Raw genomic sequence first — 14,495 nt, forward strand, 5'->3', positions numbered from 1 at the left:
GGATTAAGAATCTTCTCTAAGTGCTAAAAAGGAAGAAAGACGGGATGAAGCTTTAAAAAAGTTACAGCAGTATTTTTTTTAACTATTCTACAAATTTCTCATTTTCCTTTTAAATAATGCTCTTCAAAAATTACTTGGTTTCTCAATTGCCAAGACTGAGAGCGACATCTTATTCCATGATTATGCTTTGCATGGAATACTACTCAAGCTTAATGTTGTTTTGCTCAGTTAACCACTTGAAACTTTTAATTAGTAATTAAATCCTCACTGGCTTTCCTGTCCTCTTCTTCAGCTTGTGGTGCTGTGGCTTAGTTGGTTAAAGCGCCTGTCTTGTAAACAGGAGATCCTGAGTTCAAATCTCAGCAGTGCCATCTGTTCCAAATAAAGCTTTTAAACCTCAAAATGTGCACTTCAATTGTGTGCAACATCGATCTCTAAGATAGTGCAATAGTGGGATTAAGAATCTGCTCTAAGTGCTAAAAAGGAAGAAAGACGGGATGAAGCTTTAAAAAAGTTACAGCAGTATTTTTTTTAACTATTCTACAAATTTCTCATTTTCCTTTTAAATAATGCTCTTCAAAAATTACTTGGTTTCTCAATTGCCAAGACTGAGAGCGACATCTTATTCCATGATTATGCTTTGCATGGAATACTACTCAAGCTTAATGTTGTTTTGCTCAGTTAACCACTTGAAACTTTTAATTAGTAATTAAATCCTCACTGGCTTTCCTGTCATCTTCTTCAGCTTGTGGTGCTGTGGCTTAGTTGGTTAAAGTGCCTGTCTTGTAAACAGGAGATCTTGAGTTCAAATCTCAGCAGTGCCATCTGTTCCAAATAAAGCTTTTAAACCTCAAAATGTGCACTTCAATTGTGTGCAACATCGCTCTCTACCATAGTGCAATAGTGGGATTAAGAATCTGCTCTAAGTGCTAAAAAGGAAGAAAGACGGGATGAAGCTTTAAAAAAGTTACAGCAGTAATCTTTTTAACTATTCTATAAATTTCTCATTGTCCTTTTAAATAATGCTCTTCAAAAATTACTTGGTTTCTCAAGTGTCAAGACTGAGAGCGACATCTTATTCCATGATTATGCTTTGCATGGAATAATACTCAAGCTTAATGTTGTTTTGCTCAGTTAACCACTTGAAATTTTTAATTAGTGATAAAATCCTCACTGGCTTTCCTGTCCTCCTCATCAGTTTGTGGTGCTGTGGCTTAGTTGGTTAAAGTGCCTGTTTTGTAAACAGGAGATCCTGAGTTCAAATCTCAGCAGTGCTGTCTGTTCCAAATACAGCTTTTAAACATCAAAATGTGGAATTTGATTGTGTACAACATCGATCTCTACGATAGTGCAATAGTGGGATTAAGAATCTGCTCTAAGTGCTAAAAAGGAAGAAAGACGGGATGAAGCTGTAAAAAAGTTACAGCAGTATTTTTTTTAACTATTCTACAAATTTCTCATTGTCCTTTTAAATAATGCTCTTCAAAAATTACTTGGTTTCTCAATTGCCAAGACTGAGAGCGACATCTTATTCCATGATTATGCTTTGCATATAATACTACTCAAGCTTAATGTTGTTTTGCTCAGTTAACCACTTGAAATTTTTAAATAGTGATTAAATCCTCACTGGCTTTCCTGTCCTCCTCATCAGTTTGTGGTGCTGTGGCTTAGTTTGTTAAAGTGCCTGTTTTGTAAACAGGAGATCCTGAGTTCAAATCTCAGCAGTGCTGTCTGTTCCAAATAAAGCTTTTAAACATCAAAATGTGGAATTTGATTGTGTACAACATCGATCTCTACGATAGTTCAATAGTGGGATTAAGAATCTGCTCTAAGTGCTAAAAAGGAAGAAAGACGGGATGAAGCTGTAAAAAAGTTACAGCAGTATTTTTTTTAACTATTCTATAAATTTCTCATTGTCCTTTTAAATAATGCTCTTCAAAAATTACTTGGTTTCTCAAGTCCCAAGACTGAGAGCGACATCTTATTCCATGATTATGCTTTGCATGGAATAATACTCAAGCTTAATGTTGTTTTGCTCAGTTAACCACTTGAAATTTTTAATTAGTGATTAAATCCTCACTGGCTTTCCTGTCCTCCTCATCAGTTTGTGGTGCTGTGGCTTAGTTGGTTAAAGTGCCTGTCTTGTAAACAGGAGATCCTGAGTTCAAATCTCAGCAGTGCTGTCTGTTCCAAATAAAGCTTTTAAACATCAAAATGTGGAATTTGATTGTGTAAAACATCGATCTCTACGATAGTGCAATAGTGGGATTAAGAATCTGCTCTAAGTGCTAAAAAGGAAGAAAGACGGGATGAAGCTTTAAAAAAGTTACAGCAGTAATTTTTTTAACTATTCTACAAATTTCTCATTGTCCTTTTAAATAATGCTCTTCAAAAATTACTTGGTTTCTCAATTGCCAAGACTGAGAGCGACATCTTATTCCATGATTATGCTTTGCATGGAATACTACTCAAGCTTAATGTTGTTTTGCTCAGTTAACCACTTGAAACTTTTAATTAGTAATTAAATCCTCACTGGCTTTCCTGTCCTCTTCTTCAGCTTGTGGTGCTGTGGCTTAGTTGGTTAAAGTGCCTGTCTTGTAAACAGGAGATCCTGAGTTCAAATCTCAGCAGTGCCATCTGTTCCAAATAAAGCTTTTAAACCTCAAAATGTGCACTTCAATTGTGTGCAACATCGATCTCTACCATAGTGCAATAGTGGGATTAAGAATCTGCTCTAAGTGCTAAAAAGGAAGAAAGACGGGATGAAGCTTTAAAAAAGTTACAGCAGTAATTTTTTTAACTAATCTATAAATTTCTCATTGTCCTTTTAAATAATGCTCTTCAAAAATTACTTGGTTTCTCAAGTCCCAAGACTGAGAGCGACATCTTATTCCATGATTATGCTTTGCATGGAATAATACTCAAGCTTAATGTTGTTTTGCTCAGTTAACCACTTGAAATTTTTAATTAGTGATTAAATCCTCACTGGCTTTCCTGTCCTCCTCATCAGTTTGTGGTGCTGTGGCTTAGTTGGTTAAAGTTCATGTCTTGTAAACAGGAGATCCTGATTTCAAATCTCAGCAGTGCTGTCTGTTCCAAATAAAGCTTTTAAACATCAAAATTTGGAATTTGATTGTGTACAACATCGATCTCTACGATAGTGCAATAGTGGGATTAAGAATCTGCTCTAAGTGCTAAAAAGGAAGAAAGATGCGATGAAGCTTTAAAAAAGTTACAGTAGTGTTTTCTTAATTATTCTACAAATTTGTCATTGTCCTTTTAAATAATGCTCTTCAAAAATTACTTGGTTTCTCAAGTGCCAAGACTGAGAGCGATATCTTATTCCATGATTATGCTTTGCATGGAATACTACTCAAGCTTAATGTTGTTTTGCTCAGTTAACCACTTGAAATTTTTAATTAGTGATAAAATCCTCACTGGCTTTCCTGTCCTCCTCATCAGTTTGTGGTGCTGTGGTTTAGTTGGTTAAAGTGCCTGTTTTGTAAACAGGAGATCCTGAGTTCAAATCTCAGCAGTGCTGTCTGTTCCAAATAAAGCTTTTAAACATCAAAATGTGGAATTTGATTGTGTACAACATCGATCTCTATGATAGTGCAATAGTGGGATTAAGAATCTGCTCAAAATGCTAAAAAGGAAGAAAGACGGGATGAAGCTGTAAAAAAGTTACAGCAGTATTTTTTTTAACTATTCTACAAATTTCTCATTGTCCTTTTAAATAATGCTCTTCAAAAATTACTTGGTTTCTCAATTGCCAAGACTGAGAGCGACATCTTATTCCATGATTATGCTTTGCATGGAATACTACTCAAGCTTATTGTTGTTTTGCTCAGTTAACCACTTGAAACTTTTAATTAGTAATTAAATCCTCACTGTCTTTCCTGTCTTCTTCTTCAGCTTGTGGTGCTGTGGCTTAGTTGGTTAAAGCGCCTGTCTTGTAAACAGGAGATCCTGAGTTCAAATCTCAGCAGTGCCTTCTGTTCCAAATAAAGCTTTTAAACCTCAAAATGTGCACTTCAATTGTGTGCAACATCGATCTCTAAGATAGTGCAATAGTGGGATTAAGAATCTTCTCTAAGTGCTAAAAAGGAAGAAAGACGGGATGAAGCTTTAAAAAAGTTACAGCAGTATTTTTTTTAACTATTCTACAAATTTCTCATTTTCCTTTTAAATAATGCTCTTCAAAAATTACTTGGTTTCTCAATTGCCAAGACTGAGAGCGACATCTTATTCCATGATTATGCTTTGCATGGAATACTACTCAAGCTTAATGTTGTTTTGCTCAGTTAACCACTTGAAACTTTTAATTAGTAATTAAATCCTCACTGGCTTTCCTGTCCTCTTCTTCAGCTTGTGGTGCTGTGGCTTAGTTGGTTAAAGCGCCTGTCTTGTAAACAGGAGATCCTGAGTTCAAATCTCAGCAGTGCCATCTGTTCCAAATAAAGCTTTTAAACCTCAAAATGTGCACTTCAATTGTGTGCAACATCGATCTCTAAGATAGTGCAATAGTGGGATTAAGAATCTGCTCTAAGTGCTAAAAAGGAAGAAAGACGGGATGAAGCTTTAAAAAAGTTACAGCAGTATTTTTTTTAACTATTCTACAAATTTCTCATTTTCCTTTTAAATAATGCTCTTCAAAAATTACTTGGTTTCTCAATTGCCAAGACTGAGAGCGACATCTTATTCCATGATTATGCTTTGCATGGAATACTACTCAAGCTTAATGTTGTTTTGCTCAGTTAACCACTTGAAACTTTTAATTAGTAATTAAATCCTCACTGGCTTTCCTGTCATCTTCTTCAGCTTGTGGTGCTGTGGCTTAGTTGGTTAAAGTGCCTGTCTTGTAAACAGGAGATCCTGAGTTCAAATCTCAGCAGTGCCATCTGTTCCAAATAAAGCTTTTAAACCTCAAAATGTGCACTTCAATTGTGTGCAACATCGATCTCTACCATAGTGCAATAGTGGGATTAAGAATCTGCTCTAAGTGCTAAAAAGGAAGAAAGACGGGATGAAGCTTTAAAAAAGTTACAGCAGTAATTTTTTTAACTATTCTATAAATTTCTCATTGTCCTTTTAAATAATGCTCTTCAAAAATTACTTGGTTTCTCAAGTGTCAAGACTGAGAGCGACAACTTATTCCATGATTATGCTTTGCATGGAATAATACTCAAGCTTAATGTTGTTTTGCTCAGTTAACCACTTGAAATTTTTAATTAGTGATAAAATCCTCACTGGCTTTCCTGTCCTCCTCATCAGTTTGTGGTGCTGTGGCTTAGTTGGTTAAAGTGCCTGTTTTGTAAACAGGAGATCCTGAGTTCAAATCTCAGCAGTGCTGTCTGTTCCAAATACAGCTTTTAAACATCAAAATGTGGAATTTGATTGTGTACAACATCGATCTCTACGATAGTGCAATAGTGGGATTAAGAATCTGCTCTAAGTGCTAAAAAGGAAGAAAGACGGGATGAAGCTGTAAAAAAGTTACAGCAGTATTTTTTTTAACTATTCTACAAATTTCTCATTGTCCTTTTAAATAATGCTCTTCAAAAATTACTTGGTTTCTCAATTGCCAAGACTGAGAGCGACATCTTATTCCATGATTATGCTTTGCATATAATACTACTCAAGCTTAATGTTGTTTTGCTCAGTTAACCACTTGAAATTTTTAAATAGTGATTAAATCCTCACTGGCTTTCCTGTCCTCCTCATCAGTTTGTGGTGCTGTGGCTTAGTTTGTTAAAGTGCCTGTTTTGTAAACAGGAGATCCTGAGTTCAAATCTCAGCAGTGCTGTCTGTTCCAAATAAAGCTTTTAAACATCAAAATGTGGAATTTGATTGTGTACAACATCGATCTCTACGATAGTTCAATAGTGGGATTAAGAATCTGCTCTAAGTGCTAAAAAGGAAGAAAGACGGGATGAAGCTGTAAAAAAGTTACAGCAGTATTTTTTTTAACTATTCTATAAATTTCTCATTGTCCTTTTAAATAATGCTCTTCAAAAATTACTTGGTTTCTCAAGTCCCAAGACTGAGAGCGACATCTTATTCCATGATTATGCTTTGCATGGAATAATACTCAAGCTTAATGTTGTTTTGCTCAGTTAACCACTTGAAATTTTTAATTAGTGATTAAATCCTCACTGGCTTTCCTGTCCTCCTCATCAGTTTGTGGTGCTGTGGCTTAGTTGGTTAAAGTGCCTGTCTTGTAAACAGGAGATCCTGAGTTCAAATCTCAGCAGTGCTGTCTGTTCCAAATAAAGCTTTTAAACATCAAAATGTGGAATTTGATTGTGTAAAACATCGATCTCTACGATAGTGCAATAGTGGGATTAAGAATCTGCTCTAAGTGCTAAAAAGGAAGAAAGACGGGATGAAGCTGTAAAAAAGTTACAGCAGTATTTTTTTTAACTATTCTACAAATTTCTCATTGTCCTTTTAAATAATGCTCTTCAAAAATTACTTGGTTTCTCAATTGCCAAGACTGAGAGCGACATCTTATTCCATGATTATGCTTTGCATATAATACTACTCAAGCTTAATGTTGTTTTGCTCAGTTAACCACTTGAAATTTTTAAATAGTGATTAAATCCTCACTGGCTTTCCTGTCCTCCTCATCAGTTTGTGGTGCTGTGGCTTAGTTTGTTAAAGTGCCTGTTTTGTAAACAGGAGATCCTGAGTTCAAATCTCAGCAGTGCTGTCTGTTCCAAATAAAGCTTTTAAACATCAAAATGTGGAATTTGATTGTGTACAACATCGATCTCTACGATAGTTCAATAGTGGGATTAAGAATCTGCTCTAAGTGCTAAAAAGGAAGAAAGACGGGATGAAGCTGTAAAAAAGTTACAGCAGTATTTTTTTTAACTATTCTATAAATTTCTCATTGTCCTTTTAAATAATGCTCTTCAAAAATTACTTGGTTTCTCAAGTCCCAAGACTGAGAGCGACATCTTATTCCATGATTATGCTTTGCATGGAATAATACTCAAGCTTAATGTTGTTTTGCTCAGTTAACCACTTGAAATTTTTAATTAGTGATTAAATCCTCACTGGCTTTCCTGTCCTCCTCATCAGTTTGTGGTGCTGTGGCTTAGTTGGTTAAAGTGCCTGTCTTGTAAACAGGAGATCCTGAGTTCAAATCTCAGCAGTGCTGTCTGTTCCAAATAAAGCTTTTAAACATCAAAATGTGGAATTTGATTGTGTAAAACATCGATCTCTACGATAGTGCAATAGTGGGATTAAGAATCTGCTCAAAATGCTAAAAAGGAAGAAAGACGGGATGAAGCTGTAAAAAAGTTACAGCAGTATTTTTTTTAACTATTCTACAAATTTCTCATTGTCCTTTTAAATAATGCTCTTCAAAAATTACTTGGTTTCTCAATTGCCAAGACTGAGAGCGACATCTTATTCCATGATTATGCTTTGCATGGAATACTACTCAAGCTTATTGTTGTTTTGCTCAGTTAACCACTTGAAACTTTTAATTAGTAATTAAATCCTCACTGTCTTTCCTGTCTTCTTCTTCAGCTTGTGGTGCTGTGGCTTAGTTGGTTAAAGCGCCTGTCTTGTAAACAGGAGATCCTGAGTTCAAATCTCAGCAGTGCCTTCTGTTCCAAATAAAGCTTTTAAACCTCAAAATGTGCACTTCAATTGTGTGCAACATCGATCTCTAAGATAGTGCAATAGTGGGATTAAGAATCTTCTCTAAGTGCTAAAAAGGAAGAAAGACGGGATGAAGCTTTAAAAAAGTTACAGCAGTATTTTTTTTAACTATTCTACAAATTTCTCATTTTCCTTTTAAATAATGCTCTTCAAAAATTACTTGGTTTCTCAATTGCCAAGACTGAGAGCGACATCTTATTCCATGATTATGCTTTGCATGGAATACTACTCAAGCTTAATGTTGTTTTGCTCAGTTAACCACTTGAAACTTTTAATTAGTAATTAAATCCTCACTGGCTTTCCTGTCCTCTTCTTCAGCTTGTGGTGCTGTGGCTTAGTTGGTTAAAGCGCCTGTCTTGTAAACAGGAGATCCTGAGTTCAAATCTCAGCAGTGCCATCTGTTCCAAATAAAGCTTTTAAACCTCAAAATGTGCACTTCAATTGTGTGCAACATCGATCTCTAAGATAGTGCAATAGTGGGATTAAGAATCTGCTCTAAGTGCTAAAAAGGAAGAAAGACGGGATGAAGCTTTAAAAAAGTTACAGCAGTATTTTTTTTAACTATTCTACAAATTTCTCATTTTCCTTTTAAATAATGCTCTTCAAAAATTACTTGGTTTCTCAATTGCCAAGACTGAGAGCGACATCTTATTCCATGATTATGCTTTGCATGGAATACTACTCAAGCTTAATGTTGTTTTGCTCAGTTAACCACTTGAAACTTTTAATTAGTAATTAAATCCTCACTGGCTTTCCTGTCATCTTCTTCAGCTTGTGGTGCTGTGGCTTAGTTGGTTAAAGTGCCTGTCTTGTAAACAGGAGATCCTGAGTTCAAATCTCAGCAGTGCCATCTGTTCCAAATAAAGCTTTTAAACCTCAAAATGTGCACTTCAATTGTGTGCAACATCGCTCTCTACCATAGTGCAATAGTGGGATTAAGAATCTGCTCTAAGTGCTAAAAAGGAAGAAAGACGGGATGAAGCTTTAAAAAAGTTACAGCAGTAATCTTTTTAACTATTCTATAAATTTCTCATTGTCCTTTTAAATAATGCTCTTCAAAAATTACTTGGTTTCTCAAGTGTCAAGACTGAGAGCGACATCTTATTCCATGATTATGCTTTGCATGGAATAATACTCAAGCTTAATGTTGTTTTGCTCAGTTAACCACTTGAAATTTTTAATTAGTGATAAAATCCTCACTGGCTTTCCTGTCCTCCTCATCAGTTTGTGGTGCTGTGGCTTAGTTGGTTAAAGTGCCTGTTTTGTAAACAGGAGATCCTGAGTTCAAATCTCAGCAGTGCTGTCTGTTCCAAATACAGCTTTTAAACATCAAAATGTGGAATTTGATTGTGTACAACATCGATCTCTACGATAGTGCAATAGTGGGATTAAGAATCTGCTCTAAGTGCTAAAAAGGAAGAAAGACGGGATGAAGCTGTAAAAAAGTTACAGCAGTATTTTTTTTAACTATTCTACAAATTTCTCATTGTCCTTTTAAATAATGCTCTTCAAAAATTACTTGGTTTCTCAATTGCCAAGACTGAGAGCGACATCTTATTCCATGATTATGCTTTGCATATAATACTACTCAAGCTTAATGTTGTTTTGCTCAGTTAACCACTTGAAATTTTTAAATAGTGATTAAATCCTCACTGGCTTTCCTGTCCTCCTCATCAGTTTGTGGTGCTGTGGCTTAGTTTGTTAAAGTGCCTGTTTTGTAAACAGGAGATCCTGAGTTCAAATCTCAGCAGTGCTGTCTGTTCCAAATAAAGCTTTTAAACATCAAAATGTGGAATTTGATTGTGTACAACATCGATCTCTACGATAGTTCAATAGTGGGATTAAGAATCTGCTCTAAGTGCTAAAAAGGAAGAAAGACGGGATGAAGCTGTAAAAAAGTTACAGCAGTATTTTTTTTAACTATTCTATAAATTTCTCATTGTCCTTTTAAATAATGCTCTTCAAAAATTACTTGGTTTCTCAAGTCCCAAGACTGAGAGCGACATCTTATTCCATGATTATGCTTTGCATGGAATAATACTCAAGCTTAATGTTGTTTTGCTCAGTTAACCACTTGAAATTTTTAATTAGTGATTAAATCCTCACTGGCTTTCCTGTCCTCCTCATCAGTTTGTGGTGCTGTGGCTTAGTTGGTTAAAGTGCCTGTCTTGTAAACAGGAGATCCTGAGTTCAAATCTCAGCAGTGCTGTCTGTTCCAAATAAAGCTTTTAAACATCAAAATGTGGAATTTGATTGTGTAAAACATCGATCTCTACGATAGTGCAATAGTGGGATTAAGAATCTGCTCTAAGTGCTAAAAAGGAAGAAAGACGGGATGAAGCTGTAAAAAAGTTACAGCAGTTTTTTTTTTAACTATTCTACAAATTTCTCATTGTCCTTTTAAATAATGCTCTTCAAAAATTACTTGGTTTCTCAATTGCCAAGACTGAGAGCGACATCTTATTCCATGATTATGCTTTGCATATAATACTACTCAAGCTTAATGTTGTTTTGCTCAGTTAACCACTTGAAATTTTTAAATAGTGATTAAATCCTCACTGGCTTTCCTGTCCTCCTCATCAGTTTGTGGTGCTGTGGCTTAGTTTGTTAAAGTGCCTGTTTTGTAAACAGGAGATCCTGAGTTCAAATCTCAGCAGTGCTGTCTGTTCCAAATAAAGCTTTTAAACATCAAAATGTGGAATTTGATTGTGTACAACATCGATCTCTACGATAGTTCAATAGTGGGATTAAGAATCTGCTCTAAGTGCTAAAAAGGAAGAAAGACGGGATGAAGCTGTAAAAAAGTTACAGCAGTATTTTTTTTAACTATTCTATAAATTTCTCATTGTCCTTTTAAATAATGCTCTTCAAAAATTACTTGGTTTCTCAAGTCCCAAGACTGAGAGCGACATCTTATTCCATGATTATGCTTTGCATGGAATAATACTCAAGCTTAATGTTGTTTTGCTCAGTTAACCACTTGAAATTTTTAATTAGTGATTAAATCCTCACTGGCTTTCCTGTCCTCCTCATCAGTTTGTGGTGCTGTGGCTTAGTTGGTTAAAGTGCCTGTCTTGTAAACAGGAGATCCTGAGTTCAAATCTCAGCAGTGCTGTCTGTTCCAAATAAAGCTTTTAAACATCAAAATGTGGAATTTGATTGTGTAAAACATCGATCTCTACGATAGTGCAATAGTGGGATTAAGAATCTGCTCTAAGTGCTAAAAAGGAAGAAAGACGGGATGAAGCTTTAAAAAAGTTACAGCAGTAATTTTTTTAACTATTCTACAAATTTCTCATTGTCCTTTTAAATAATGCTCTTCAAAAATTACTTGGTTTCTCAATTGCCAAGACTGAGAGCGACATCTTATTCCATGATTATGCTTTGCATGGAATACTACTCAAGCTTAATGTTGTTTTGCTCAGTTAACCACTTGAAACTTTTAATTAGTAATTAAATCCTCACTGGCTTTCCTGTCCTCTTCTTCAGCTTGTGGTGCTGTGGCTTAGTTGGTTAAAGTGCCTGTCTTGTAAACAGGAGATCCTGAGTTCAAATCTCAGCAGTGCCATCTGTTCCAAATAAAGCTTTTAAACCTCAAAATGTGCACTTCAATTGTGTGCAACATCGATCTCTACCATAGTGCAATAGTGGGATTAAGAATCTGCTCTAAGTGCTAAAAAGGAAGAAAGACGGGATGAAGCTTTAAAAAAGTTACAGCAGTAATTTTTTTAACTAATCTATAAATTTCTCATTGTCCTTTTAAATAATGCTCTTCAAAAATTACTTGGTTTCTCAAGTCCCAAGACTGAGAGCGACATCTTATTCCATGATTATGCTTTGCATGGAATAATACTCAAGCTTAATGTTGTTTTGCTCAGTTAACCACTTGAAATTTTTAATTAGTGATTAAATCCTCACTGGCTTTCCTGTCCTCCTCATCAGTTTGTGGTGCTGTGGCTTAGTTGGTTAAAGTTCATGTCTTGTAAACAGGAGATCCTGATTTCAAATCTCAGCAGTGCTGTCTGTTCCAAATAAAGCTTTTAAACATCAAAATTTGGAATTTGATTGTGTACAACATCGATCTCTACGATAGTGCAATAGTGGGATTAAGAATCTGCTCTAAGTGCTAAAAAGGAAGAAAGATGCGATGAAGCTTTAAAAAAGTTACAGTAGTGTTTTCTTAATTATTCTACAAATTTGTCATTGTCCTTTTAAATAATGCTCTTCAAAAATTACTTGGTTTCTCAAGTGCCAAGACTGAGAGCGATATCTTATTCCATGATTATGCTTTGCATGGAATACTACTCAAGCTTAATGTTGTTTTGCTCAGTTAACCACTTGAAATTTTTAATTAGTGATAAAATCCTCACTGGCTTTCCTGTCCTCCTCATCAGTTTGTGGTGCTGTGGTTTAGTTGGTTAAAGTGCCTGTTTTGTAAACAGGAGATCCTGAGTTCAAATCTCAGCAGTGCTGTCTGTTCCAAATAAAGCTTTTAAACATCAAAATGTGGAATATGATTGTGTACAACATCGATCTCTATGATAGTGCAATAGTGGGATTAAGAATCTGCTCAAAATGCTAAAAAGGAAGAAAGACGGGATGAAGCTGTAAAAAAGTTACAGCAGTATTTTTTTTAACTATTCTACAAATTTCTCATTGTCCTTTTAAATAATGCTCTTCAAAAATTACTTGGTTTCTCAATTGCCAAGACTGAGAGCGACATCTTATTCCATGATTATGCTTTGCATGGAATACTACTCAAGCTTATTGTTGTTTTGCTCAGTTAACCACTTGAAACTTTTAATTAGTAATTAAATCCTCACTGTCTTTCCTGTCTTCTTCTTCAGCTTGTGGTGCTGTGGCTTAGTTGGTTAAAGCGCCTGTCTTGTAAACAGGAGATCCTGAGTTCAAATCTCAGCAGTGCCTTCTGTTCCAAATAAAGCTTTTAAACCTCAAAATGTGCACTTCAATTGTGTGCAACATCGATCTCTAAGATAGTGCAATAGTGGGATTAAGAATCTTCTCTAAGTGCTAAAAAGGAAGAAAGACGGGATGAAGCTTTAAAAAAGTTACAGCAGTATTTTTTTTAACTATTCTACAAATTTCTCATTTTCCTTTTAAATAATGCTCTTCAAAAATTACTTGGTCTCTCAATTGCCAAGACTGAGAGCGACATCTTATTCCATGATTATGCTTTGCATGGAATACTACTCAAGCTTAATGTTGTTTTGCTCAGTTAACCACTTGAAACTTTTAATTAGTAATTAAATCCTCACTGGCTTTCCTGTCCTCTTCTTCAGCTTGTGGTGCTGTGGCTTAGTTGGTTAAAGCCAACTAAGCCACAGCACCACAAGCTGAAGAAGAGGACAGGAAAGCCAGTGAGGATTTAATTACTAATTAAAAGTTTCAAGTGGTTAACTGAGCAAAACAACATTAAGCTTGAGTAGTATTCCATGCAAAGCATAATCATGGAATAAGATGTCGCTCTCAGTCTTGGCAATTGAGAGACCAAGTAATTTTTTTTAACTATTCTACAAATTTCTCATTTTCCTTTTAAATAATGCTCTTCAAAAATTACTTGGTCTCTCAATTGCCAAGACTGAGAGCGACATCTTATTCCATGATTATGCTTTGCATGGAATACTACTCAAGCTTAATGTTGTTTTGCTCAGTTAACCACTTGAAACTTTTAATTAGTAATTAAATCCTCACTGGCTTTCCTGTCCTCTTCTTCAGCTTGTGGTGCTGTGGCTTAGTTGGTTAAAGCGCCTGTCTTGTAAACAGGAGATCCTGAGTTCAAATCTCAGCAGTGCCATCTGTTCCAAATAAAGCTTTTAAACCTCAAAATGTGCACTTCAATTGTGTGCAACATCGATCTCTAAGATAGTGCAATAGTGGGATTAAGAATCTGCTCTAAGTGCTAAAAAGGAAGAAAGACGGGATGAAGCTTTAAAAAAGTTACAGCAGTATTTTTTTTAACTATTCTACAAATTTCTCATTTTCCTTTTAAATAATGCTCTTCTAAAATTACTTGGTTTCTCAATTGCCAAGACTGAGAGCGACATCTTATTCCATGATTATGCTTTGCATGGAATACTACTCAAGCTTAATGTTGTTTTGCTCAGTTAACCACTTGAAACTTTTAATTAGTAATTAAATCCTCACTGGCTTTCCTGTCATCTTCTTCAGCTTGTGGTGCTGTGGCTTAGTTGGTTAAAGTGCCTGTCTTGTAAACAGGAGATCCTGAGTTCAAATCTCAGCAGTGCCATCTGTTCCAAATAAAGCTTTTAAACCTCAAAATGTGCACTTCAATTGTGTGCAACATCGATCTCTACCATAGTGCAATAGTGGGATTAAGAATCTGCTCTAAGTGCTAAAAAGAAAGAAAGACGGGATGAAGCTTTAAAAAAGTTACAGCAGTAATTTTTTTAACTATTCTATAAATTTCTCATTGTCCTTTTAAATAATGCTCTTCAAAAATTACTTGATTTCTCAAGTCCAAAGACTGAGAGCGACATCTTATTCCATGATTATGCTTTGCATGGAATAATACTCAAGCTTAATGTTGTTTTGCTCAGTTAACCACTTGAAATTTTTAATTAGTGATTAAATCCTCACTGGCTTTCCTGTCCTCCTCATTAGTTTGTGGTGCTGTGGCTTAGTTGGTTAAAGTGCCTGTCTTGTAAACAGGAGATCCTGAGTTCAAATCTCAGCAGTGCTGTCTGTTCCAAATAAAGCTTTTAAACATCAAAATGTGGAATTTGATTGTGTACAACATCGATATCTATGATAGTGCAATAGTGGGATTAAGAATCTGCTCT

General features: G+C 35.3%; 22 non-coding genes across 22 annotated transcripts; all 22 read left to right on the top strand.

Annotated features, from left to right (window-relative positions):
* The first annotated feature begins 297 nt into the window (after positions 1-297).
* Positions 298-371, top strand: TRNAT-UGU (transfer RNA threonine (anticodon UGU)). The gene has a single exon. It is a non-coding gene; the product is annotated as a tRNA-Thr (tRNA).
* A 379-nt stretch (positions 372-750) lies between these two features.
* Positions 751-824, top strand: TRNAT-UGU (transfer RNA threonine (anticodon UGU)). The gene has a single exon. It is a non-coding gene; the product is annotated as a tRNA-Thr (tRNA).
* A 379-nt stretch (positions 825-1,203) lies between these two features.
* Positions 1,204-1,277, top strand: TRNAT-UGU (transfer RNA threonine (anticodon UGU)). Its single transcript has one exon. It is a non-coding gene; the product is annotated as a tRNA-Thr (tRNA).
* An 832-nt stretch (positions 1,278-2,109) lies between these two features.
* Positions 2,110-2,183, top strand: TRNAT-UGU (transfer RNA threonine (anticodon UGU)). Its single transcript has one exon. It is a non-coding gene; the product is annotated as a tRNA-Thr (tRNA).
* Positions 2,184-2,562: 379 nt separating this feature from the next.
* Positions 2,563-2,636, top strand: TRNAT-UGU (transfer RNA threonine (anticodon UGU)). The gene has a single exon. It is a non-coding gene; the product is annotated as a tRNA-Thr (tRNA).
* Positions 2,637-3,920: 1,284 nt separating this feature from the next.
* Positions 3,921-3,994, top strand: TRNAT-UGU (transfer RNA threonine (anticodon UGU)). Its single transcript has one exon. It is a non-coding gene; the product is annotated as a tRNA-Thr (tRNA).
* Positions 3,995-4,373: 379 nt separating this feature from the next.
* On the top strand, positions 4,374-4,447 carry TRNAT-UGU (transfer RNA threonine (anticodon UGU)). Its single transcript has one exon. It is a non-coding gene; the product is annotated as a tRNA-Thr (tRNA).
* Positions 4,448-4,826: 379 nt separating this feature from the next.
* On the top strand, positions 4,827-4,900 carry TRNAT-UGU (transfer RNA threonine (anticodon UGU)). The gene has a single exon. It is a non-coding gene; the product is annotated as a tRNA-Thr (tRNA).
* A 379-nt stretch (positions 4,901-5,279) lies between these two features.
* Positions 5,280-5,353, top strand: TRNAT-UGU (transfer RNA threonine (anticodon UGU)). The gene has a single exon. It is a non-coding gene; the product is annotated as a tRNA-Thr (tRNA).
* An 832-nt stretch (positions 5,354-6,185) lies between these two features.
* On the top strand, positions 6,186-6,259 carry TRNAT-UGU (transfer RNA threonine (anticodon UGU)). Its single transcript has one exon. It is a non-coding gene; the product is annotated as a tRNA-Thr (tRNA).
* Positions 6,260-7,091: 832 nt separating this feature from the next.
* Positions 7,092-7,165, top strand: TRNAT-UGU (transfer RNA threonine (anticodon UGU)). Its single transcript has one exon. It is a non-coding gene; the product is annotated as a tRNA-Thr (tRNA).
* A 379-nt stretch (positions 7,166-7,544) lies between these two features.
* Positions 7,545-7,618, top strand: TRNAT-UGU (transfer RNA threonine (anticodon UGU)). The gene has a single exon. It is a non-coding gene; the product is annotated as a tRNA-Thr (tRNA).
* A 379-nt stretch (positions 7,619-7,997) lies between these two features.
* Positions 7,998-8,071, top strand: TRNAT-UGU (transfer RNA threonine (anticodon UGU)). The gene has a single exon. It is a non-coding gene; the product is annotated as a tRNA-Thr (tRNA).
* Positions 8,072-8,450: 379 nt separating this feature from the next.
* Positions 8,451-8,524, top strand: TRNAT-UGU (transfer RNA threonine (anticodon UGU)). The gene has a single exon. It is a non-coding gene; the product is annotated as a tRNA-Thr (tRNA).
* A 379-nt stretch (positions 8,525-8,903) lies between these two features.
* On the top strand, positions 8,904-8,977 carry TRNAT-UGU (transfer RNA threonine (anticodon UGU)). Its single transcript has one exon. It is a non-coding gene; the product is annotated as a tRNA-Thr (tRNA).
* An 832-nt stretch (positions 8,978-9,809) lies between these two features.
* On the top strand, positions 9,810-9,883 carry TRNAT-UGU (transfer RNA threonine (anticodon UGU)). Its single transcript has one exon. It is a non-coding gene; the product is annotated as a tRNA-Thr (tRNA).
* Positions 9,884-10,715: 832 nt separating this feature from the next.
* TRNAT-UGU (transfer RNA threonine (anticodon UGU)) lies at positions 10,716-10,789 on the top strand. The gene has a single exon. It is a non-coding gene; the product is annotated as a tRNA-Thr (tRNA).
* Positions 10,790-11,168: 379 nt separating this feature from the next.
* On the top strand, positions 11,169-11,242 carry TRNAT-UGU (transfer RNA threonine (anticodon UGU)). The gene has a single exon. It is a non-coding gene; the product is annotated as a tRNA-Thr (tRNA).
* A 1,284-nt stretch (positions 11,243-12,526) lies between these two features.
* Positions 12,527-12,600, top strand: TRNAT-UGU (transfer RNA threonine (anticodon UGU)). The gene has a single exon. It is a non-coding gene; the product is annotated as a tRNA-Thr (tRNA).
* An 815-nt stretch (positions 12,601-13,415) lies between these two features.
* On the top strand, positions 13,416-13,489 carry TRNAT-UGU (transfer RNA threonine (anticodon UGU)). The gene has a single exon. It is a non-coding gene; the product is annotated as a tRNA-Thr (tRNA).
* A 379-nt stretch (positions 13,490-13,868) lies between these two features.
* TRNAT-UGU (transfer RNA threonine (anticodon UGU)) lies at positions 13,869-13,942 on the top strand. Its single transcript has one exon. It is a non-coding gene; the product is annotated as a tRNA-Thr (tRNA).
* Positions 13,943-14,321: 379 nt separating this feature from the next.
* On the top strand, positions 14,322-14,395 carry TRNAT-UGU (transfer RNA threonine (anticodon UGU)). Its single transcript has one exon. It is a non-coding gene; the product is annotated as a tRNA-Thr (tRNA).
* The last annotated feature ends 100 nt before the right edge of the window (positions 14,396-14,495 follow it).

Source organism: Phyllobates terribilis, unplaced genomic scaffold (assembly GCF_046119375.1).
Source record: "Phyllobates terribilis strain yellow unplaced genomic scaffold, ASM4611937v1 Scaffold_9__5_contigs__length_417890890, whole genome shotgun sequence".
Classification (NCBI taxonomy): Eukaryota; Metazoa; Chordata; class Amphibia; order Anura; family Dendrobatidae; genus Phyllobates; species Phyllobates terribilis.